General features: G+C 39.8%; 1 long non-coding RNA gene across 1 annotated transcript; it reads right to left on the reverse strand.

Moving 5' to 3' along the window:
* Positions 1–378: 378 nt before the first annotated feature.
* LOC125484951 lies at positions 379–26,455 on the reverse strand. The gene is made up of 4 exons (XR_007263735.1): positions 26,381–26,455; positions 22,762–22,912; positions 6,391–6,512; positions 379–468 (listed from the first exon to the last, which is right to left on the reverse strand). It is a non-coding gene; the product is annotated as an uncharacterized LOC125484951 (long non-coding RNA).
* Between the last annotated feature and the right edge of the window lie 614 nt (positions 26,456–27,069).

A 27,069-nucleotide genomic window follows, 5' to 3' on the forward strand; every position in this document is an offset into this window, starting at 1 on the left:
TTTTTTGACAGCCTCCTGGGCCAAAATCTGAATTTGCATTTGAGAGCCAAAGAAACAGAATGGGAGTGAGCCGTACAAAAAAGATGATTTTTTTTTGTTGATCATGATTTTCAATTATTATTGAAACCCTTTATCAAATAAAAAATAATTTTGCAAGTTCCAGAAAGCTCTACTAAGAATGGAGATCAAACTTAACTTCTTTTTGGTCTAAATTACTTAGTACCACACAAAGCAATGCCTTGAGAGGGATAATGCTTGATTTTTTTATTTCCATATTTATTTTTATTGACTATTGGACTATGATGTCAGAGTTGTTATAGATGCATCTCAGTTGCCGCAGGGCTGCTATTGACTTCGATGTTGTAGAGTTACATAATGGTCTGAAGAGATGACTCTATATTCCTTGGAACAAGCTTTATTAATGGCGAATGATATTCTGAATCCGATAATCCGCATTGTTATCCAAACCTAAAGTTAAACAGTATTAAGTACCGTACATTACTATTCCTGTCAGTATATCACATCTTTAGTGACTATTAGTCACTTCCTTCAGTGACTTGAAGCATATGTGAAACTGATGACTTTGAGACTGTAGACATGCTCACCGAACCAGTGGGTTTGATTGTAAATGTTTTGTCACCCTGCTAGGTAACATTGTCAGTGTTCCTCCTGTGAAGCGTCAGTGTTCTGTCCCACTTGTTATTTATGTAGGGGTGGCACGGTGGCTCAGTGGTTAGCACTGCTGCCTCATAGCACCAGGGACCCGGGTTCAATTCCACCCTTGGGTGACTGTCTGTGTGGAGTTTGCACATTCTCCCTGTGTCTGTGAGGGTTTCCTCCAGGTGCTCCAGTTTCCTCCCACAGTCCAAGGATGTGCAGGTTAGGTGGATTGGCTGTGCTAAATTGCCTGTAGTGTTCAGGGGTTTGTAGATTAGGGGGATGGGTCTGGGTGGGATGCTCTGAGGGTCAGTGTGGGCTTGTTGGGCTGAACGACCTGTTTCCACACTGTAGGGATTCTTCTATTCTGTTCCATATGCCTCAGTTTGCTGGGGTATTTGCTGTTGGTATTATTTCCGGTTCTGTTTCTCAGTGGTTTGTACACAGAGTCTAATTCAATGTGTTTGTCGATGGAGTTCCAGTTGGAATACCAGGCCTCCACGAATTCTCTGTTTGGCTTGTGTGATTATCGATGTGTTGTCCCAGTCGAACTTGTGCCCCTTGTTGTCCGTGTGTAGTGAGACAAGTGAGAATTGGTCATGTCTCTTTGTGGCTTGTTGGTGTTCGTGTATCTGTCTTGTCAGCTTTGGCCTATGTAGCGTTTCTCACAGTCTTTGCATGGTATTTTGTATATTACCCAGTTTTGCTGGTTTTGGGTGTGGGATCCTTTACATTTGTCAGTAACTGTGGTAGAGTGGTTGTTGGTTTGTGAGCTACTCTGATACTAGGAATCTGAGTAGTCTTGTGGCCATCTCTGAAACTTCTTTGATGTACGGTAGGGTGATTAGTGAGTCTGTCGTGTTGTGTCTTCCTGTTGTGGTCTGTCTCGGAGGTAACGGTGGATTGTGTTTTTTGGGTATCCATTCCTTTTGAAGACTCCATCTAGGTGCTCCTGTTCTGCTTTGCATAGTTCCGGTTGCTGCAAAGTGTTGTGGTTTGTTTAAATAGTGTCCTGATGCAGCTCTGTTTGTGGGTGTTGGGTTTGGTTGCTAGTGTAATTGAATATCTGTTCCATATGTGTGGTCTTTCTATATAATACGCTAGTCTGGAGTTCCCCGTTGTTTTTGTGTTCTACCATCATGTCCAGGAAGGGTAGTCGGTTGTTGTTCTCTTCTTCTTTCATGAATTTTATCCCTGTAAGGATGTTGTTTATGTGTTGGTGGGTTTCTTCTAGTTTTGTGTGATAAATAATCACGAAGGTGTCATCTACATATTGGACCCAAAATTTGGGTTGTATAGAGTGGAGCACTGTTTGTTCTAACCTTTGCATTACTGCTTCTACAATCGGTACAATCCCTGATATCAGGGATCCCATTGGTGTTCCGTTGATTTGTTTGCACGTGCTGTCGTTGAAGGTGAAGTGGGTTGTGAGTAGTTTCATTGTGGTGCCCTTATTGATGTTGTTGGTGTCCTGGGTTGCCTGCCTACTTGATTGGTCCAGTGGTGTGGCAATTGTCTCTTTGGCTATGTCAATGTTTATGGATGTAAATAGTGCTGTTACGTTGAAGAATATCATCATCTCGTCCTCATCTATCCTGGTGTCCTTGATGATGTTGAGGAATTCTTGGGATGAGTGGATGACAGCTGAAGGACAGTGTTGTCCACTAAGTATTTCAATTTCTGCTGTAGTTCTTTGGCAAGTCTATATGTTGGTGTGTCTGGTAGAGAGACAATGGGTCTGAGAGGAACCCCCTGTTTGTGCACCTTGTGGAGTCCATAGAATTGGGGTGTATTGGATCCCTATGGCTTCATTTTTTGGTCATCTGTCTTGCTGATGTCTCCTGAGGTATGTAATTTCTTCAAGGTAATCCGGTTCCTTAACTGTGGTGTCGGGTCCATCACCATCTATTGGTAGATGTCAGTATCTGCTAGTAGTGCGTTAGCTTTCTTGATGTATTGGGCACTATTGAGGATTACTTTCATGCATTCTTTGTCCGCATGTTCCTGTATTTCTTTCCAGGGCTTTCCTCACTTCTGTGTTGAATGTGTTCCACTTTCCTTTTTTACCCAGTGTTGGGACTATCGTCTGTCTGATGGTCTGTTGTACATAAGAACATAAGAACATAAGGACTAGGAGCGGGAGTAGGCCATCTGGCCCCTCGAGCCTGCCCCTCCATTTAATAAGATCATGGCTGATGTTCTTGAGACTCAGCTCCACTTACCCGCCCACTCACCATAGCCCTTAATTCCTTTACTGTTCAAAAATTTATCTAGCCTTGTCTTAAAAACATTCAGCGAGGTAGCTTCAACTGCTTCACTGGGCAGGGAATTCCACAGATTCACAACCCTTTGGGTGAAGAAGTTCCTCCTGACCTCAGTCCTACATCTGTTTCCCTTTATTTTGAGGTGATGCCCTTTAGTCCTAGTTTCACCTGCTTTCGGAAACAACCTCACTGCCTCCACCTTATCTATTCCCTTCATAATCATAATCTTATATGTTTCTATAAGATCTCCCATCATTCTTCTGAATTCCAATGAGTATAATCCCAGTAGAAGCAGTAATGCAAAGGTTAGAACAGACAGTGCTCCGCTCTATACAACCCAAACTTTGGGTCCGATATGTAGATGACACCTTCGTGATTATTTATCACACAAAACTAGAAGAAACCCACCAACACATAAACAACATCCTTACAGGGATAAAATTCATGAAAGAAGAAGAGAACAACAACCGACTACCCTTCCTGGACATTATGGTAGAACGCAAAAACATAATCCAACCCTCTCAACTCTGGAATCAACCGAATGAATCTCCTCTGCACCCCCTCCAGTGCTAGTATATCTCTTCTCAAGTAAGGAGACCAAAACTGCACACAGTACTCCAGGTGTGGCCTCACCAGGACCCTATACAGCTGCAGCATAGCCTCCCTGTTTTTAAACTCCATCCTTCGAGCAATGGCAGACAAAATTCCATTTGCTTTTTTAATTACCTGTTGCACCTGCAGTCCTACTTTTAGCGATTCATGCACAAGGACACCCAAGTCCCTCTGCACAGCAGCGTGCTGCAATTTTTTACCATCTAAAACATAGTCCATTTTCCTGTTATTCCTACCAAAATGGATGACCTCACGTTTATCAACATTGTACTCCATCTGCCAGACCTTTGCCCACTCACTTAGACTATCTATGTACTTTGTCTTTCAGTCTGTTGCTCTTTAGTGTTGATTCTAGCGCAGCCAGGAAGTCAGTTTTTTTGGCATCTCTGTAGTTATAACTCAGTCCACATATTAGGACTGTCTTCTCAGTGTCTGTAATGGTCAGTCTGAGATGTTTTTAATCCATAAATTTGTGTTGTCTGTGTCATTGATGTGGGTACATTTGAACGGTTTTTCTTGAAGGGCTATTCTTTTCTTTGTTCTGATCTTTTGTTGTTGTATGCTGATGGCTTGTTCCAGTGTGGATGTCCATTCCTGGTCATTTGCTTTGGAGTGCAGAGATTTTTGGCATGCAATTTCCCACTTGTATTTGTGGAGGTGGTTGTGGGCATCATTGATCATAACCCTTAACATTCTGCGGCCATTCTGTTCAGGTGTCCTCCATGCCTGTGGATTGTTGAAAGGTGGTTTATACTTTAAGCATAATGGTAATACCTGTTTTCTGAGACATTTGTGCAGGAATTATAGTTGTTCCGGGGCACACTTAGCCGGATGGCATTTGTTTCCTATCTGCAGACCAGTTTGAGGGTGTTGTGCCATTGGTGTTTAAAGTTTTCGAGAAGATTTGTAGCTCGGGTTGTGGAAGAGGTTGTAGACTTGCTCGCCAAGCCAATGTGTTTGATTGTAAATGTTTTGTCACCCTGCTAGGTAACATCATCAGTGCGCCTCTGGTGAAACGTCGGTTTTCTGTCCCGCTTGTTATTTATATGCCTCGGTTTGCTGGGATATTTGCTGTTGGTATTATTTCCAGTTCTGTTTCTCAGTGGTTTGTACACATGGTCTAACTCAATGCGATTTGTTGATAGAGTTCCGATTAGAATACCAGGCCTCCTGGAATTCCCTGGTGTGTCTCTATTTGGCTTGTGCGATTATGGATGTGTTGTCCCAGACGAATTCATGTCCCTCTTTGTCCGTGTGTAGTGAGACAAGTGAGAATTGGTCATGTCTCTTGGTGGCTAGTTGGTGTTCGTGTATCCATATTGTCAGTTTTCTTCTGGTTTGGCCTATGCATTTAAACGAGCCTCAACACATTGCAGCAACCCGGAACTACACAAAGCAGAACAGGAGCACCTATACGGAGTCTTCAAAAGTAATGGATACCCAAAAAACACAATCCGCCGTTACCTCAGAGACAGGCCACAACAGGAAGACACAACACTACCAGACTCACTAATCACCCTACCCTACATCAAGGACATTTCAGAGATGGCCACAAGACTATTCAGACCCATAAGTATCAGAGTAGCCCACAAACCAACTACCACCCTATGACAAATACTGACAAATGTAAAGGATCCCATACCCAAAACCTGCAAACCGGTGTATATAAAAAATACCCCGCAAGGACTGAGAAACACTACAAAGGCCAAACTGGAAGAAAACTGACAATACGGATACATAGACACAAACTAGCCACCAAGAGACACGACCAATTCTCACTTGTCTCACTACACACGGACAACAAGGGACACAAATTTGACTAGGACAACACATCAACGATTGCACAAGTCAAAGAAAGACATGCCAGGGAATTCCTGGAGGCCTGGTATTCCAACCGAAACTCCATCAATAAACATATTGAATTAGACCCTGCATACAAACCACAGAGAAACAGAAGCGGAATTAATACCAACCACCTCAGCAAACCGAGGTATATAAATAATAAGCAGGACAGAACACCGACCCTTCATTGGAGGCGCACTGATGGTGTTACCTAGCAGGGTGACGAAACACTTGCAACCAAACCCACTGGCTCGGCGAGCAAGTCTACAACCTCATCCACAACCCGAGCTACAAATCTTCTCAAAAACTTTAAATTGATTCTTACACTAATTTGTGTCTGCATTAAGAGACACTTTTTCCATTCTGCTAACTTGATACTGTTCTTAATCACAAGGGCGGATGCAGTTTTGGTAACATGTTAAAACTATAACCAACTGTTAGGGGATTTTCATTCTTTTTTACTTTTATTTCCATGACCTTTAACCAGCACCTATCCCAATGGCATAGCCAAGTCAGAAATTTAACTACGTGCAGAATAAGATGGTAAAAATATATCAAAGCATTGTGTGGTACAATAGGTTAGGATATCAAAATGTTATCACTTCACTGTTCACTTTTTCCAGTTTAACAGATCAATTGAAGACATATTCTGTTTTCTACAGCTGAGGTCCATGTGGTATTGAGTTGTCAAGCATTCTAGCTGTTCATAACTAAAGCACAGAAATTCTAGCCAAATTTCACTTTGCACAGAATGAGACTAGAACAGAAACTATTTCAACTGCAATAAACCTGTAAACAAGGTGCATCTCAACACATCATAAATCTCAAAAGTAATCTATGTGAATTGCATACAACATTACAATTCTTTAGTATTTGTGAAATGTCTAATCTACAATAGTTAGTTCATATCGTATACATTATTGTGATTTTACTACCAGGCTTTTAATATTAAAACACTTTTATGATTGGCATTTTTATTCCAATTATTTATGATACACAGAATTTTATGAAATACCTTTATTCCCACTTAGTTAGTTACAGATTAGCTCTCTTGTTTCACAGTGACTCATACATACAGCTCCCAAGGTGATCTTTGGCCTCAATCTTGTCATGGAATGGAAACTGAACAGTGAAGAGCTAAAGGAGCAGAAAAGTAACATAAGACAGAGATTCAAAACTTGACTGATTACTGCAAATTAGAAACAAACTTCTTGACATGGGTGACTACCATCTTGAGGAACTTAATCACAGCTGAAGTGTTGGAAATTGGGGCTTTGGGAGCTCAATAGGCCTGGCTCTTAAGGACAAATAAAGTTGTAGCATTTAACAAGGTGTGCAGACTTAGCATAGGATGAGACCATAAATGACACGCAAAGAAAGGTTAAATTTTTAAATTGATTCACTGAGGAATGGGGAACCACTCAGAGTAGTGCATAGAGACATAATAAATGATGAATTCATAACATAGGTGAGAAATTAAGAGCGAAAATTATGGATGAGTTAGAGTCTGTGTATTGAAAATAGAGTACAAGAATGGCAAGGAGAGCATGGAAAAGATTAACTTTGAGGTACCTAAGGTGTCATTAAGGATTTCAGCACTGGGGTGGGGTAGATGTTGGGGGACTGGGAAATGAAGTAAGTCTGATACAGTCACTCTCCTGTAGATGTGAAGCCTATGACCAATAACTAGACCATAGACCATAGACCATAAGATGTAGGAGCAGAATTAGGCCATTCGGCCCATCACGTCTGATCCAACATTTGATCTTGGCTGATATGTTTCTTAACCCCTTCCTCCTGCCTTCTGTCATAGCCCCGATCCCCTTATGAATGAAGAAACTACCTATCTCTGTCTTGAATACAGTCAATGACTTGGCCTCTGCAGCCCTCTGCTGCAGTGAGTTCCACAGATTAACTACCCTCTGGCTGAAGAAATTCCGCCTCATCTTTGTTCTAAAGAGTCACCCCCTTCACCCTGAGATTTTGTCCTCAAGTCTAGTCTCTCCTATTCATGGAAACATCTTCTCCGTGTCCACTTCATCCAGGCCTCTCAGCATTCTGTAAGTCTCAATCAGATACCCCCTCATCCTTCTAAACTCCATCAAGTACAGACCCAGAGTCCTCAATTGTTCTTCATATGACAAGCCCTTAATCCCCGGGATCATCCTTGTAAATCTCCTCTGGACCCTCTCCAATGCCAGCATATCTTTTCTTGGATACGGGGCCCAAAGTTACTCGCAATATTCCAAATGCGGTCTGATCACAGACTTATACAGCCTCAGCAGCATATCCCTTTTCTTATATTCTTGACTTCTTGAAATGAATGCCAACATTGTATTTGCCTTCCTAACCACCAACTGAACCTGCATGTTAACTTTAAGAGAATCCGGAACGAGGATTCCTTAACTCCCTTTGTGCTTCAGATTTCCAAAGCCTTTCTGCATTTAGAAAATAGTCTATGCCTCTATTCTTCCTACCAGTGCATAATCTCACACTTTCCCACATGCTTAGCGTATACATCTGCTGCCTCCCTGCTTCCCCAACACTACCTGTCCTTCCACCTATCTTTGTGTCATCTTCAAACTTAGCAACAATGCCCCCAGTTCCTTCTTCCAGATTGTTAATGTATAACATGAATAGTTGTGGTCTCAACACTGACTCCTGTGGAACTCTATGAGCTACAGGCTGCCATTCTGGAAAATACTCGTTCATCCCCACTGTCTGTCTTCTGCCAGTCAGCCAATTCTTTATCCATGCCAGCACCTTGCCCTTTATTCAGCAACCTCCTGTCTGGCACCATGTCAAAGACCTTCTGGAAATCCAAATGGATTATGCCTACTGGCTCTCTTTTGTCTAACTTGCTCATTACCTCCTCAAAGAATTCTAACAGATTTGTCAGACATGACTTCCCCTTGACAAAGCCATGCTGAATCAGCCCTATTTCACCATGGACTTCCATGTACTCATCAATCTCATTCTCAATAATAGTCCTAAAATTTTACCAATGACTGAGGTCAGGCTAACCACCTACAGTTTCCTGTCTTCTGCCTCCCTCCCTTCTGAAACACAGGTGTTATATTAGTCATTTTCCAGTCCTCTGGGACCCTCTCTGATTCTAATGATTCTTGAAAGATCACCACTACTGCCTCTACAATTTTCTCACTATCAGAAGTCCAGAGTGTAATCCAGTTGGTCCAAGTGATTTATCTATCTTCGGCCCTTTCTGTTTCCTAGTACCTTCTGCTTAGTGATGGCTACCAAGCTTATCTCTGTCCCCTGATTTTCTTGAAGTTCTGGTATGTGTACTGGGTCTTCCACTATGAAAACTGATGCAAAGTACCACTAATATACTGTGCTTAATGATGCAAGAGATACCTGCAGCTGCCACCTGTTTTATGCTAGGATCCTTTTTGGATAGATTTGCTACCACCTTGTAACACTGGCTTACGGGACTTTCCAGTGTTAAGTGGTGAAGGATTAGCCACTAATAAGTCTTTGGAAGAAGAGGTATGCAATTGAGTACTAAGATGTAGTTCATTACATCATAGCAAGATAACAGCTTACGCAAACTCAAAATATAATCAAAATACTGCGGATGCTGAAAATCTGAAATTAAAACAGAAAGTGGAAATCTGAAATTAAAACTCTATAGGTCTGGAAGTATCTCTGGACAGAGAAACAGAGTTAAAGTTTTGAGTTCTATATAACTTCTTCAGAACTACATTAACATTCAGTAAGAAACATTGTCATCTCCTAAGAGGTAATAGCTGCATTAATGCTACATGATTGTGGCCTGTAGAACTTTCTAACAACTGACAATAATCTAAAACTGATGAGTTCCCACCCAGAGACAGTCATTTATATATCAGTGGGTGGAGCTACTCCAAAACGTCTGCATTAACCCTTTCAGTCTTCTACAACACTTAATGTACCTTAATTGATTAAAAAAAACACTTGGTTAAGCATCAATGAGGTACAAAAGTGACAGTACGTTTCCAAATATTTCTACTCTCTGTGAAAAATGCCTCCTGTTTATGGCTCTGATTGGACCAATTCTAATTTCAGGGTTATGTCATCCGGGTTTCCCCTCCAAAGGAAACAATTTATTTGGAACTATCCTATTAAATCCTTCTAATATTTTAAACACTATGAATCAGATTACCAATCAATCTTCTATGCTGAACCCAAATTTATTAAAAGTGTCCAAAAGAATTAATCCTCCAAATTCCATTATCATTCTGGTAAATCTACACTGTGTCTCCTCTAAGGTTAATATATCTTTTGTGAGGTATGGCCGTCCAAATTGAGCACAATACCCCAGACTAGGTCTGAGCAAATCTAGATATAAATTTGTATTTATTTTTAAACTAGTATGTGTAATTGTTAGCTTCTGGGTGCAAGTTTTGTAATCTGAATCTGTGTATCAATCATATTCAATTAAACTTAACTCATTGTCTGTTCAATCCTTTCAGTCTGTTTGCAAACTACAGAAATTCAGCAACAATATTAGAGTCAATGGAACCGTTCCCAGTGTCAGATTTCCTCATATTCTTCAGAATGTGCTGTTTCTTTTAGAAGCTGAAAACCTGACCGCAAAGACTTTGAATCAATTTATTTCTTTGCAAATAAGGTTTAAGGATACATATTTCTTCCTGTTGATACCATCCTGAAAGTGAAAAGATTTAACCAATGGTCTTTTGATAAATTTGTATGAGGCCTCTTTCTTGCACCCTCTTAAATAAATAAATATATAAATAAATCTCAGATTATTTCAGCATCCCTGAATAACCAGGTCAATAACAATTTGATGGCTGTATTCTATCTGTTCAAATGTAAGCAAGTGTTTTCTTCTACCTCAGCCATATTCTTCATAGAATCATTGACAGAATAAACTTATCTCCATTTACCTACATAGCTGACATTTTTACCTCTACTTGCTACTTGAGATAACATATTTTAAATTTAGAAATAAAACTTTGCAAATCATGAAATAAACTTTGAGATGAATTCAGTCAGATCTGTTATTCATCTCTGCTGTGCTCACCACTGTTGCTGTGACCATTATTGTACCCATGGATCATCATGTTTCAATGCATTTATCTCTGTACAGATGCTCATCTACACAAAATTCTCCTCAACCTTTATAATTTGTAAATGTGATGAGAATCAGTTTTATCTGACTCAATGATTTTGACATGAATGTTTATTCTCCCATATATGTCTTAAAATCCTTGTTATGATCAATGATGATATAGTTGTGATTACTGAGGTATAGATCAGTAGGTAGGATTCTCTCCTTTGACCTAAAACATTGTTGATTCAAGTCCAGAGACCTGAGCACAGAAGTTATGTTTATAGCTTCATACGCATGCGGAGTTCTGTCTTTCAGATGAGACATTAAAACCAAAGCCTCTTGGGTGAATTACAAGATCCCATTGCTTTATTTGAAAAAGAGCAGGGGTGATCTCCTATAGTAAAAGGCGAAACAAAATACTGTGGCTGCTGGAAATTGGAAACTAAAACAGAAGATGCTGGAATGATTCGATAGCTTTGGCAGCAAGTTTAGAGAGAGAAACAGATGATCTGTGAGCTTTCATCAGAATTGAGTAAAGTTAGAAATGAAATAGATCTTGAGCAAGTGAAAAGGGGGAATATGGAAAGAAGAACAATTTGAAAGATCTATAATATTAAAATGTTTCATTATAGAAAGCCAAAGGGAATGGTAATGGGATAAGTTAAGAAACAAAAGCACCACTCTGCTGGAAGTCTGCCTAATGCTTACCTCTTGATTAATATTGAAAACAATTCATCTAATAATTTACTTAATTGGTACTTGAGGGAGCTTGCTGTGTGCAAATTAAATGTCATTTTTTTCTTACATTAAAACAGTGATTAATTGGCTGTAAAACATGTTGTGATGTCCAGAGATTATGTAAATTGCTATCTAAATGGAGGTCTTTGCAACTTTAAGGAGCTTGAGCTACTGACAGTTTAGGAACTGAACATCCACTCCCATCTTTGGCACTGCCAGTCTATGCCAGGCGTGGATGGACCATGAAAGCAAGTGTAGAGGCCCTGTACCAATATTGCACTGCTTGATCTTAGCTTGAGTCTTTCCAATTTTCCTGTGTTGGAGGGACAGGAGGCTTATGTTCCTCTGTGGCATAGACCATGTAGTAGTCCCATTGGAGGTGCACCCATATATCTCCAGCAACACCAGACTGTTGTCAAATTGGCAGGAGGCCAGGCATTTATAAGCTGGGACAGAGCACACTCTTACAAGTATACAGATTCCAGATTTTCTTTTATATAAATAACTTTGTGTTGCATTTGATGTCAATTCATTTTTGACTTTCTAGTACATTGTTTTCTGTCAGTTCATTGATTACTTAGATAGGAATTTACTTTTCTTATCTCTTCTGTTTTGAAAGTTTTAAGCCCTTACTGATGAAGACAATTTTTAGAAAATAGGTAACAACATATAAGGAAAAATTGGCCTTTCCTTCCCCAATTATTCTTGCCATCGGGGGAGATCCAGCAGAGGTGCCATCTGTATAACCTTCCCAAAGAGGGCATGTGGGCAATTTTTTACAGGGTCAGTTCTACTCAGGCATGTCAATGGTTTGAGGTCTTGTGTGCTTTTCTCCAATGATTCTTCTTACTGGCTTGCACTCAAAAGAATACTGATGAAATGCTATTTCCCGAGATCTGCAAAAACAGAGCAATTAACCACTATACTTTCTAACACAAATAAATGCAGAATGCTGGTGAGTGTTGGGAAAACTTTAGTGGGGCTACTCACCAGAAGTAAAAATATGTGTGGAATTCATAGTTATGGATTATTGCACATTTGTATTAGAAGAGAAAGAGAAAAAAAACATTTAAAGCCCATCAGGTTCACTAATGTCTTATTGGGAAGGAAGTTGTCATCTTTATCTGGTCTGGCTGACATGTGACTCCAGAACCACAGCAATATAGTTGACTCTTAACTGCGCTCTGGGAAATTAGGGAAGGGCAATAAATGCTAGCCTAGCCAGCATTGTCTAGATCCTGTGAATGAATAATAATTTGCAAAGGTGAGAAAACACCTTGTGTGAGTTGGTGTGGGGCTCATTAATTTTGGTCAGGTTGAAGAATGTCGTCCTTATTTGGGAGGACAACCTTCTTCCTGCAGCCATTGCATTAGTCTTCATGGCCACTTCTTCCCAGGTTTCTCTGACCACTGCTTGCTGACGACAGGATACCTCCTCAGCACATCCTTGGGGCTGTCTCAGTAAAGACATAGCCTCCCTCTCCACTATAAATTGGAAGATCTTTCATTCTTTCCAACAGAATGCAGACAATTAAAAAAGAATTGAGTAATGTGAAACAATGTATATGTGTTGGTGTGTGTGTGTATGTGTTGGTGTGTGTGTGTCTGTGTGTGTGTCTGTGTGTGTGTCTGTGTGTGTGTGTCTGTGTGTGTGTCTGTGTGTGTGTCTGTGTGTGTGTGTCTGTGTGTGTGTCTGTATGTGTGTGTCTGTGTGTGTGTGTGTGTGTTGGTGTGTGTGTGTATGTGTTGGTGTGTGTGTGTATGTGTTGGTGTGTGTGTCTGTGTGTGTGTCTGTGTGTGTGTGTCTGTGTGTGTGTCTGTATTTGTGTGTCTGTGTGTGTGTTGGTGTGTGTGTTCATGTGTGTGTGTGATGGTGATGAGTAGGAGGTATGAATTTTGCAGCTTTAAAGGATGTCTATTCATGCCTGGAAATTGCTTGCCATCCTCACCATCTTTCACATTTTCTGACCTGGATAATGTTAAGAAATACACTGCGCGATAATCATTTGACTCTCACAGGTGTGAGCAGATGATCAAAATTATTGGAAGAAACAGATGGAAACAGTTAACACAATGTTACAGAAAGCTCAGGGCATGACATAGAGAGTGCTTGGAAGGTAGTGTGAAAACTCTAGTGAAATATACCTCTGGCTTCCATTGTAAAAGTACAAGGCAAAAGTATTTCTAATTAGCACAATTGCTTGCATGATTCCAGCTTTTTCCAGTGATCTATTAAACAATCTAGTGGAATGGTTATGACTCAAAACTGATGCATTTGTTCCCCTTAGCTTTATACTAGAGTGGCTGGAAATTAGAACTTTTTGAATCAGTATTGAGACAGTGAATTGGTAATTTTACAACAGTCTTAACCTCTGCAGAGCAGATGGATATGTTTTTGAGTAGCTCTGAGCAAAGCATGTGACAACACTTACTTTGGTATTACATTTTCTTTCGTAATATAACTTTAGTATATTGAAGCATGTGTAAGTACTTGGATAAAGTTCTGTGGTGTCTGGCTTACAGTTTATGCTGAAAAATTTAGTAGCAATGTAGGTGGTATAGCCAAGAATTTAAAATTGCTGCAGAATATATTCCACACACGCACAGGAAATTTTACAACAATTTTAGTAACCACTGCCGCCTGCGCTGTTTTTACATAATAATGAACATCAGCTTTAAAGTAGCACCAATATTTAAATAGCTTTTTTGTCCAAGGCACATAAATCACAATTTTAAATTAATTACCATAACTTTTCATGTGGAACTGATGCCATTTTCCTTTGAATAATAGTTTATCCAGGGAGTGGTAATCTCATGCAGGTTGCCAAACCAGTCCTGCCTTTTTATGAAAGATGACAGCTCCATACTTCAGACAGGAAACTCTGATCAGTGCTCCTTCAGAAATGCAAAGCTGTACTTCCATTCTGATTTGGGGCAGGTTGAGTCTGGTATGGAGGGAAGAGGGGTTTTGGGCTCTCAGGAGTATTTGAAGTTGTCAACAGGGAGGTGTAATTTGTGGCATATGAGCTAAGCATGGGATCTTTTTAATAGTTATGCAGGAGTTAGACTATGCAATTAATAATCTAACTTTCCCTGAGCATTTATTTTACTTAATTTGATTGGAATCATCCAAGCTCTCTGATTGAAATGGGGACTTTCAGAGGGTTCCAAGCAGGTCGTTCCTTCAGAGTCTGCTATAACAGGAATTCCCTATGTGAAACTCCAATCTATGCTGAAATAACAACCATCCGGCCAGCGGAAAATTTGTCCCAGTAACTACATTACATTGTTTTCTCTTGAGAGGCGGAGGCTGAGGGGAGACTTGATATAAGTTTTTAAAGTTATGAGATGCATAGATAGGGTTGATGGTCAGAATCTTTTTCCCAGAGTTGAAATGTCTAACACTAGGGGGCATGCATGAAAGGTAAGGGGGGCAAATTCAAAGGAGATGTGAGGGGTAGGTTTTTTACACAGAGCACGGCCAGGGGTGACAGTGTAGGCATTTAAGGGACATTTAGATAAGCACATGAATATGCAAGGAATGGAGGGATATGGACCAAGGGCAGGTAGAAGGGATTACTTTCATTTTAAGTCATGGTCAGCACAACATCGTGGGCCAAAGGGCCGTTCACGTGCTCTACAGATCTATGTTCTATGTTCCATCAACTAATACTGGAAATTGTGCAGTATTATATCCCTGTAACTGATCCCTCTAAACACTATAAAACAATACAAGCAAATTCAAATATTCAAAATAGTTATATTTTACACCAATGTGATAGAAACAGCATATGTAATAACAAAAAATCCAGCTGCTTTTTCTTTAAAACACCTCTAATCTCCCAGGGAAAGTCTTTTTCCCCATATGTAAATATTGTGACATTTATCACAATTTTAGCAGATTGCATTACAACAACTTGTCTTTCTAAGCAAGACTGCAGGTTCTCTGGTAAGGCTCAAGGGGAAGTTGAGTGGAATGGAGAAAAGATGTGCTGATCCCACTTATATTTCAAAGGTTAGCATCATGATTAAAAAAAAACCACATTCAGCATAAGAAATAACTCCTGGCGTTGAAAACAGTTACACATTTGCAAGATGTTGGTGGGAAGTCTAATGCAGCAGTAGGGCCTAAAGTGATGATTTGGAGATTTTTGGATAACCAAGTTTCTTCCCTGTGATGGAGTTCAGTGATAGAGGCCACTAGAGAGTCTGTCTCTCAGATAAGAGCCTCAGAAATTCTCCTAGATAAATGGGATATTGATCAGCAAAGGACTTGAAAAGTAGCATGAGGAGAATGGCTCTAAATATCATGTAGTGTGCGGGGCCATTCCAACATATAGTGCATCTAGAAACAAGGTTGGAAAAAGGAAAATAACCTTACAAAGTCAGACATGATACAATAATGCACCACCCACAGTGAGAAGCAATGGCTTCCAAAACTTTTGTGCTCACATAGATGCTTATTATACCCCCTTTACATTCGCTCACATCCCTACAATATCAGTGAATCTTATTATCCAGTTAAATTTGGATGTATGTCTCATCACAGCCAGTGATGGTTAGATGTTTACACTACATGTTATCTTAATAGAATTGCTTTACATCCTTCTGCTCTTTTTGCACAAGTTGATGGCCCATAACAACAGGACGAGGACCAAAACTATTCTTCCTCTAAGGTTACCTGAGGAAGAATCCCCACAAATCATGGGAAAGAAGATTAGACCAAGTGCTGTGACAAGAAAGTGCCTGGAGCTATGCCAGAGAAAACTGAACTAAGTCTCAGTGTATTTGAGGATACAATGCATCACAATCTACACCATCACTTACTCTGTCTTTCCCAAACATCATTTTAGATAGATTCATTGTAGGAGATTTACTGAGTGAGTATGAATAAATACACTGTGTGACACACAATATTAACGATATTAGTAAGTGATGACAGATTTTGCGAAGTTGGGTACAGTACTTGTGGATTGCAAGGCAGGAAGTTAGAATTTGTTGTTTGTAAAATGCTAAGGGAATAAGCAGTGCATGGTCCCTTTAAAATATGATGTGCTTTTTTCATGCTTAGAGTTTCAAATAAAATGATGCCTGTGGGCAGCAGCTTGTGGGTTTGTAGGTGCACAAACAGCAACAAAATTGAAACATTTGTATCAAAAGGCTGTACAGTCAGCAGGCAAAGCAGCAACAAGTCAACAAGTTTTGATTTTAGCCAATCAATTTGAATCAAGCACTTAGATACCAAAAACCAATTAAATTTAAATCTGATGGTTTTAACAGCATAGGACCAAACCTATTGTAAGAAAGTGATATGTCATCAAGGGTATTAAAGGAGATGGCAGTTGGAAAATCAGGGGAACTAACTGCCATCTGCTAGAGTTAACAGCTCTCAGCTTGTAAGAGAGAATCGCTGGCTCTCATAGTTTTCTCTAAGTTTTAGAGAGAGCACCATCTAAATCAAAAGTACCCACAGAACAACTAGTTAATATTCTTGACAGAAGAATCAAAGGAGGAGGCGTTCGTGACAGAACATTTGAAGGAGAATGCATTCTTGACTGAATTTTGACAGAGAGGGCACAGAACATTCCAGAAGACACATCACCTGGCTGTAATTTCAAGAGACTAAAGTTTATACTTTTTAAAATTTTATATAAGTGGGACTTGTATTTATTCGAATAGCATACCATTAAAATCTTGTTTTATTCATGAACGGTTAATAGTTAGAAGGAGTTTAGTCGGGTTGTTAATAGTTTAGTTAATTTGTTCACTGTTAGAGTGAGATAAATAAATTGTTACTTGTTGTTAGTAAAGTGAGTGTCAAGGATTTCTTTTAGTTAACCACTAGAAGTTGCTGAAAAGCAGGTTACACCACTTTTCACACACCTTTTCAACAGATTATAGGGTGAGGTGCTCCTCTTTGGGTGTTTTGGTGTTAGTTCTCGGGGGTGGGGGGGGAAGCGGGATGGTCAACCTCTAATTATAACACAGGGAAGAAGGTGGCTTATGCTATACATTATATGGGCAGCCTTGCAAGAATACCAGCTGAGAGACCATGCGAAAAATCCTGAGGTGATGTTGATCAAATGTCCCTGATTCAGACCTAAAATGATGAGCACTGCTGGAACCTGTCAAAAACTATTTGAGGAACTGGATAGTATGAGGCGCACCAAATTTGCTAAAAAGTCATCAATTTCATTCTCAATAACTTGAAGAAAGGCATTATTGCAACATATACGCAATCAGAGTGTTAATGAAATTCAAATTTCCCAAACAAAAATAATCTTGCAAATCCAGTTCTTAAAATAAAAGCTCAGTAATGTCATATTGTCCAGAAGCTCAGGTGAATGATACACACTTCTGTTTGCACATTTGCTTGAAGCTTCACTGGATTAAAACTCAAACATGATAGTGACATGGCAGTCAGGCTCAAAGAAAAATGTGGTATTCCTGAATTTACTGGTGGCACTAGTTTTTATGTAACTGATGTTATTTTCTCTTGGTAACAATTACAAGGATGAATCATAGACAAAAGAAAATTGTCTACATTATTTTTTAAACTCAGCTATTTTCTGTGCAATTATAATTAGGAGGCTTAAGTGAATACTTGGACGCAATGTACACATTCTTTCACATTTCATGCAGTGTAATTATTAGCTATGTCAGCTTTTAATTCTAAATTAAACACTTAATACGTCAATCCCTTTCTATTTAACAATCTGCTTTAAATAAAACAAGAAAGTCAGCTTTTAAACATGTAACCACAGACAATGTGACTTTGCTCATGAGTGCTATAACTCAATCTCTCACATAGCCTGTTAGAAAAGCCCCATTTCTCATTTCTTGCTCTAATTAACAAACAAATCCATGTTAAATACTCATGTCCGTCTGATGATAGTTCAGGTAAATTCAGGGAAGGGTAAAACTCCAAGAAATATAATGGCCAATGGGAAAAAAACCCAGCAGGTTAGCATCTGTGGGGATCAACTCAACTGCATGGAAAAGTAAGAAAAAAATGAAAAGAAAGGAGAACTCAAGCGAGGTTATGAAAATCTCCAGCACAAAAAATAGCACAGATTATTTGGAAAGGGTTAGGAATCAAACTTCAAGCACACTGGACAAATGAATGACAATGAGAAGAGGGATGGTCAGTACAGGACTGAAGGTGTTGTATCTGAATGCACGCAGTATACACAATAAGGTAAATGAGCTTGTCGCGCAGATCGAAATTGGCAGGAATGACGTGATGGGCATCACGGAGACGTGGCTGCAAGGGGATCAGGACTGGGAGCTAAATATCCAAGGACATACATCCTATCGAAAAGACAGGTAGTTGGGCTGAGGGGGTGGGGTTGCCTTATTGGTAAGAAATGAAATTAAAACAATCGCAAGAAACAAAGTAGGGTCAGATGATGTAGAATCTGTGTGGGTAGAGTTGAATAACTGCAAAAGTGAAAAAAAACCATAATGTGAGTTATGTACAGGCCTCCAAACAGTAGTCAGGATTTGGGGCACAAGACACACCAGGAGATAGAAAAGACGTGTAAGAAAGGCAAGGTTATAGTGATCATGGGGATATCAATATGCAGGTGGACTGGGAAAATGAGGTTGGTAGTGGATTCCAAGAAAAGGCATCTGCAGCATGTTTATGAGATGGCTTTTTAGAGCAGCTTGTGGTGGAACCCACTAGGGATCAGGCATTTCTGGATTAAGTGTTAGGCAATGAGGCAGATTTGATAAGGGAACTTAAGGTGAAGGAAACCTTAGGAGGCAGTGATCATAATATGACAGAATTTACTCTGCAATTTGAGAGGAATCAGAAGCAACAGTATTACAGTTGAATAAAGGCAACTACAGAGGCATAAGAGAGGAGGTGGTCAGAACTGAGTAGCCTCGGAGGAAAGACAGTGGAACAGCAATGGCAGGAGTTTCTGGGAGTAATTCAGGAAATACAGCAAAAATTCACCCTTAGGAAAAAGAAGCATACTAAAGGGAAGATTAGGCAACCATGGCTGACAAGAGAAGTCAAGGACATCATAAAAGCAAAAGAGAAAGCATATAATGCAGCAAAGGGCAGTGGGAAGCCAGAGGAAGCCTGCAAAGACCAACAGAGGACTATGAAAAAAATATAAGGAGGGAGAAGTTTAAGTATGAGGGTAAGCTAGTCAGTAATATAAAAGAAGATTGCAAGAGTTTCTTTAGAAATATAAAAGTCAAAAGAGAGGCAAAAGTGGACACTGGACCACTGGAAAATGATGCTGGAGAATTAGTAATGGGGAACAAAGAAATGGCTGAGGAACTGATTAAGTATTTTGTGTAGTCTACACGATTAAAGAGATGAGTAATATCCCAAAAATTCAAGACAGTCAGGGGCAGAGGTGAGTATGGTGGCTATCACCAAGGAGAAGGTGTTAGGAAAACCGAAAGGTCTGAAGTTGGATAAGTTACCTGGACCAGATGGACTACACCCCAGAGTTCTGAAGGAGGTAGCTGAAGATATAGTGGAAGCATTAGTGGTGATCTTTCCAAACTCACTGGAGTCAGGGAGGCTCCCAGAGGACTGGAAAATCACTAAAGTAACCCTCTGTTTAAGAAGGGAGTGAGGCAAAATATGGAAAATTACAGGCCGATTAGCCTGACCTCAGTCGTTGGTAAGATTTTGGAGTTCATTGTGAAGGATGAAATTTCTGAATACTTGGAAGTGAATGGCAAAGTAGGGCAAAGTCAGCATGGTTTCACCAAGGGGAGGAGGCAATGAGCAGGTTAGGCCAAGGAGAGCCAATGGATGTTATCTACCTGGACTTCCAGAAGGCCTTTGACAAGCTGCTGTGCAGGAGGCTGCTGAGTAAGATAAGGGCCCCTGGTGTTAGAGGCAAGCTACTTGCATGGATAGAAGATTGGCTGTCTGGCAGAAAGCAGGAAGTGGGGCTAAAAGGGTCCTTCTCAGATGGCAGCCTTCTCAGATGACTAGCAGTGTTCCACAAGCGTCAGTGTTGGGACCACAACTTTCCACTTTATACATTAATGATCTAGATGAAGGAATTGATGCCATTCTGGCTATGTTTGCAGATGATACAAAGATAGGTGGAGTGACAAGTAGCATTGAGATGGTGGAGAGGTTGCAGAAGGATTTAGATAGGTTAGGAGAGTAGGCAAAGAAGTGGCAGATGGAATACAACATGGAAAAGTGTGATGTGGAGGTGCCGGTGTTGGACTGGAGTGGACAATGTCCAAAATCACACAACACCAGGTTATAGTCCAACAGGTTTATTTGAAAACACTAACTTTCTGAGCTCTGCTCCTTCCTCAGGTATAGATACTACACCTGAGAAAGAAGCAGAGCTCCAAAAGCTAGTTTTTTTCTCATTAACCTATTGGGAAAGTGTGAGGTCATGCACTTTGGTAGGAAGAATAGAGACATAGACTATTTTCTAAATGGGGAGAAAATTCAGAAATCTGAAGTGCAAAGGGACTTGGGAGTCCTAGTCCAGGATTCTCTGAAGGTAAACTTGCAGGTTGAGTTGGTAGTTAGGTAGGTAAATACAATCTTGGCATTTATTTTGAGATGACTAGAATATAAAAGCAGGGGTGTACTTCTGAGGGTTTATAAAGCTCTGGTCTGACTGCACTTAGAGTACTGAGAGCAATTTTGGGACCCATAACTCAGGAAGGATGTATTGGCCATGCAGCAGGTCCAGAGGAGGTACACGAGAATAATCCCAGGAATGAAAGGTCTAACATATGAGGAACTTTTGAGGACTCAGGCCTACAATCGATGGAGTTTAGAAGTATGAGGGGGGATCTACTTGAAACTTACAGAATATCGAATGGCCTGGACACATTGGACTTTGGGAAGACGTTTCCATTGGTAGGAGAGACAAGGACCCAAGGGCACAGCCTTAGAGTAAAGGGAAGATCCTTTAGAACGGTGATAAGGAGAAACTTCTTCAGCCAGAAAGTGGTAAATCTATGGAATTCACTGCCTCAGAAGGCTGTGGAGGTTAGGTCATTGAGTATATTTAAGACAGGGATAGATAGGTTCTTGATTGTCAAGTGGATCAAGGGTTATGGGGAGAAAGCAGGAGAATGGGATTGAGAAACTTATCATCCATGATTGAATGACACAACAGACTCAGTGGGCTGAAAGGCCTAATTTCTGTTCTTATATCTTATAGTCTTATAAAGAAGAAAAACAGTGATTAGACCAATCTAGGCAAATAGAATCAGAACTGGAGAGTGGTAACAAGCAGCATGGCATTGAAGAATTAAGAATAGTTACAGCCCCAAGGAGGCCATTCAGGGCATCATGCCCATGTTGTTTCTATGTCAGAGCAACTCACCTGGCTCCATTCATCCATTTTTCCTTGTAACCCTGAAAGCCTTTTCTCTTCAGTTAATTATTCAATTTTCTATTGAACACCATGACAGAATGTAGCTTCATCACACTTTCAGGTCGTGTATTTCAAATTCAACCATTCGCTGCACAAAATTGTTTATTTCCTTGTTGCTGTTCCTTACTTTGCTAATCATTTTAAATTGGTGGCCTTTGCTTCTTGATTCTAACAGCATTGGGAACAGTTTCTCCCTATTTACTCTGTCAAGATCTCTCATGATTTTGAATACCACAATCACTGTCACTTTTAATCTTCTCTTCTGCAAGGAGGATATAATGAGTAATTTATCCAATTCATTGCCAGGGCAGTAATGAGCAGAGTGATTTGTCTGATTTACCCAAGACATATTCTGTCTGATTTTCTTTGCACTATGTCGAATGGAATTCTGTTTGATTTTAACCAGGGAAATGGGGAGGGTAGGAAAGGGGTGGTGGATGCATGTGGTCAGAGGGTAGAGCAGCTTGGAATGGAACTTCTGGACCGACATGTTTTGTTTCTCCATTTAAGTATTTTAGAAATTCCCAATACGGAGGTAGTGGGACTCAGGGATACACTTCTATCAGTCAACCCACTTATGTTGTGGCAGCCGTTTTGTAAGATGCTTCAAGGGTCAGTTCTGAGCTACCCTGAGTATCATGCTAAAGATACCCTAGTATAGCAGATGTTACATCCATTGAGAACAAAGTATATTCTGAGCCTCATAAATAGTCCAAAAATGGACAATGCTCTAGCTTTGATCCAAGAGAGGTTGGTTATTAAGCATTGGTAAAAAGAGACACAAAGTCAAAACTTTGACATTGCATTCATCAGGATTGGGACGCAACAATCCAATATATGGAGCAATAGAAGAGGATGTCCTCCTCTATAAATTATTGTTCCCTTGTTAAGGTTGGTTTCTTGAGTCCCAGTCTTGATGAGTGCAAGGCAAAAACTTCAACTTTGTGTCCCTTTTTAACAACGTTCAAGTTCTGTAATACTAACAAATTAGATTGATTATTAGTACTTGGTGATCCTTCTGTTCCCACAGGATCAATTAGGTGGAAAAGAGTATTTTTCCTTTGGTCTGATCCAGACACATCCAGGAGAGGTAGGGATTTTAGTGTGAACCGATGATGTTGCTCCAGGCACTGATGCCATTCCCTGTTGTTTAATGAACTTTTCTCAATATTTAAGACAGGTTTACCTGCAGCTGAAATTGACTGGTTTCATTCTAACACATTTCAAGTGACAGAACAGGATCTCTTCCCTTCAATAAATAACCTAGATAGAGACAGGTTTCCTGTGATGTTCATCACTCATGCTGTAATGATGGAGCACTCTTTCGCCATTCAGCTCTTCATGGTGGTAGTCCCATCCCATTTATGTTGGAGAAAATGTAGACAAAAGATAGCATTAAATTAGTCTGTGAGCAATAGTAAATGTGAGTGTCAAAGAGCAGTTGCAATATAGGTAAATGCACATTTGAAACAAATTGCAGGACTGCAACTAGAAACAATGTCATTTCAGTAACTTGTTGCTGTCAAACATACTTACAATACACAGAATCATAAGTTTTTCACTGCATTGCATCAATGCTGCTGTTTCATTTTCAGTCACACCTATCTACACTCATGCCATATCCTTACTGTTTTAGCACAGCAGGAAGAAGTAAGACTGTTTGAAAGCTAGGGATAAAACTTGGGATATCATGTTGTATTGTTACACATAAGCCTGAAATGTGGCACCAAGTAAATATGTTACCTATGGCATATTTCAACTCTATTAATCAGATAGTGCAAAAATACCTTTTCTTTAGTATGGTGAAACATAATTGCTTGTTAAGTAACATTTTTCCGATGTTGATTTTAGTTTGCATCTTAGAGTAAAAGTCCTAAAATGTGAAACCTCTCCCTTGGTCATTTCTTTTGGCCTTTTACACCAACATTTTGACCTTAAAAGCTGACTTGCTGCACACAAGTGCATGGTATTCCATCTCCCTGTTAAGGATCTGATCATGTTGATTAAAAGATAACTAAATTCCTCTTCTGTTCTACAAAATTGACTATATAACATTTCTCTGCATTGAAGTTTATCTGCAGTTAAGCTGACTACATTGCAAATTTGTCTATTTCCTCCTGTAATTTTCTCAAATCAGCACTTGTGTGCCTATTTTTGAATAATTTCTAGTAAAAAAACATACCCCAGGACATATTGCTGAGACACATTATTACCAATCTCAAAAAAATGTTTTTATGTCCCTACACTTTGCTTTCTGTTCCTTAGCTATATGTCCAATTCTTCAGCTGCGATGATATTTAGTAATAAATCTGGAATACAAAGCTAGTTTCAGTGATTGTAACCATATAATTACAATTGATTGTTATAAAATTCCATCTGGTTTACTGTTATTCTTTAGGGAGGGAAATCTGCCATCTTTATCGGATCTGGCCTATATGTTAAATATAAATGAAGGAAATTTTGAACATTGGAATAGATTTAGGCCATTCATTCCATCACAGTTGCACCACAACTCAATATGATCATGGCTGATTGAACACCTCAATGCCTTTTACCCATCCCATTCCTGTACCTCTGTACATCACTAGTAATGAGAAATCCACCAGTCATTATCTTAAACATATTCAAAGAATAAGCTTCCATAGTCCTCTGTAGAAATCATTTAGCTTCTCCAAGTTCCACAGATTCACTACCCTCTGGCTGAAATGCCTTAATGCTTCACGTTTCTGAAGCTTTTCCCAGTTTAGGTAATAGTATATGCCTTTATCTTTCCCACTGAAGCACGTAACCCCACCCTCCTAATCCCTGTAACCTTGCATTTTCCATGGCTAATCCACCTAGCCTGCACATCCCTGGACACTATGGACAAATTAGCATGGCCAATTCAACCAAATCGCATATCTTTGGATTATGGGAGGAAACAGAGCACCCAGAGGAAACCCAAGCAGACATGGGGAGAATGTCCAACTAACACAAACAGTTGCCCAAGGTTGGAATTGAACTTGGCTCCCTGGGGTCAGTGTGGACCAGATAGGCTGAATGGCCTGTTTCCACACTGTTAGGATTCTATGATCTAGTCTCCCTGCCATCATTTTTACTTCCTTCTAATTTGACAACCCCTCAAGTTACCATCCTACAGACAAGCCACCCTAATGACACTAGCAAATCTGCCTGAGAGGATATCCATCACAGTCCTGTTAAGGTGCAATATGTCCATCTGAACAGGTCCCATCTTCCAAGAATTGGTCTCAATTTGTCATAAATCTGACACCCACCCTCATACCCTAGTTCTCCAAAGGGATATTCCATCGATCAATCTCCAGTTCTTATACTCACTATCACATAACATTGGGAGTAATTCTGAGATAACTGCTCGAGGTCCTGCTTTTAACTCCCCGAAATCTGCCTTCATGACCTTATCCCTCTTCCTACCTATATCGCTGGTACCAATGTTGTTGACTCTTAACTTCCCTTGGAAATGCGCTAAAGACCCATTCAATTTAGGAGAACTTAGGGTGGGTGAAAAATGCTGGTCTTCCCTGCAATGCCCACATCCCGTTAAAAGAAAATATACTTCTTAAAACAAAAGCATTAATTTTATTACAAGCCTATAGTATGGTACCTTATCAAAAAGATTTTCAAAATGCAAATGGCTAACATTCATGATATTCCTTTTATGTGCACATTAAGTGATTTCTTCAAAAAACATAATTGTTAGTCTGGCATGATTTATCATTTATAGACATATATAGGCTGTCCCTATTTCGCTTATGTTTTACTAAATGTTCGCTAGTATGAGGTTATATTATGGAAAATGTGCATATTGTTGTAACTTGTGTGAGAAAAAGAAAAATTATCAATGGAAATGCAGAGAAAAGTATCTTATGTATCAAAAGTCTACGAAAGATTTCAGCATTGATTTGGCATTTTGTTATCAACTGTGGGGGCAGAAATAAATTGCAATTTAAGGCAAATAAGTTCCTCTCTTACATTGATACAACACATAGCCAGCCTCCTTACCATATGGTTCTGTCCTTTGAATGGAAATACCTAACTCTCCCAATAGCATCAGCAGATCAATTCTTTTCTTAATAGTTGATTTGAATAGGACATCATGAATCATCAAAATTTTCTGTCGATTGGAACATGCCTATCTTGCCAGTATTAACAGAGCAGAGTTGTTGCCTAGGAAGGGAAGGACGAAATGAAAAATATTTTGGATGAGATTCAGAAATGTTACTTAAGGGTGGGCTGATTGCTATTTGAACTTGGCTGAGCTTGTGAGCTGTTGCCAAAAGAATGAGGAAGTTACTGTGTTGCCTATTTATGCTTTACACACATTAAGCGTTAGTCACGGAAGGCTGTTCTTGTCTGGCTCTTGCAGGAATTGACAATGTAAAGCACAAGAATCCAACTGTACAGAGACTAGGAAACTGGCAGGCCTGAAACAGGTCCATTATATGCTTTAGACGTAGTTGGTAAAATTGTAGCAAAAGCTACAAACATCTAAGTGAGCAAACAGATGATAGATTTGTCTTAATAACATAGTGCTGTCATAATATTCCTTTCTCTCGTTCATACATTCAAGGCCATAAAAAAATGCAGCTGAAGACAACAATAACGAAGACTGATATCACATAAATTTGATATATGTGTTGTTGCAAAGAAAAGAAACTGAAGAAACTGTTCAGGGGTACCAACAATCAGGTCTAAGGTTTCCTTTACCCACTGCAAGCTTTAATAAGTCTGGACAAGCAAGGCATTAATGATTGTAAAATAGTATATTCTTTTCCAACATAAATTACCCTGTTTGCAGTGATGATTATTTATTCTTTGGAGTGACTCCAATTGCTTCTTTGCAATACAGCAGCCGAGCATAAGACTATTGTCCTGGCACTGTCCTTATGCGTCTATGCTGGCACATTTTCCAGGTCCTTCTACAGGGATGCATAGGCACTGACCTGAATCAGAGAGTAGGTTCACGTATCATGCCTTTAAGATTTTGGACACTCATAATGTAGAGATAGTGTTTAACAAATATGCAGATTAGCCTCTGAAGTTTGCTGTAATGGAATCAAGGGAATCTGGGAGAGGTAGGAACAAGTGTAGCTCTAGGCACCGAAATCTATTGCCATATTATCATAGCTGCTGAAAGCATCATTTGAGGTCGTTGGTGGAGTCAGACCAAAATTAGAGTGAGAGCTGGCCCTGTAAGTGTGAAGTAGCATTTTACCTGAGAAACTGCACTGACCTGGTCTACTGACTTGGTTGAGCCTCACCTAGTGGCGTGGCCTCCTTTGCTGGTCAGCAAAGTGTGAATCTTTGAAATTTTCTATTGTGGAAAACCGTGGATGCTCATTCATTGAGTGCGGGCACGTCAGTAATTGATGGATTTTTGGAAAGCAAGGGAGGGATACGAACAGAGTGTGGGAAATAGTGTGGAGGACGAAGACCATAAGATCATACGATATAGGAGGAGAATTAGGCCATTTCG

This window comes from Rhincodon typus, chromosome 15, assembly GCF_021869965.1.
Source record: "Rhincodon typus isolate 14 chromosome 15, sRhiTyp1.1, whole genome shotgun sequence".
NCBI lineage: Eukaryota > Metazoa > Chordata > Chondrichthyes > Orectolobiformes > Rhincodontidae > Rhincodon > Rhincodon typus.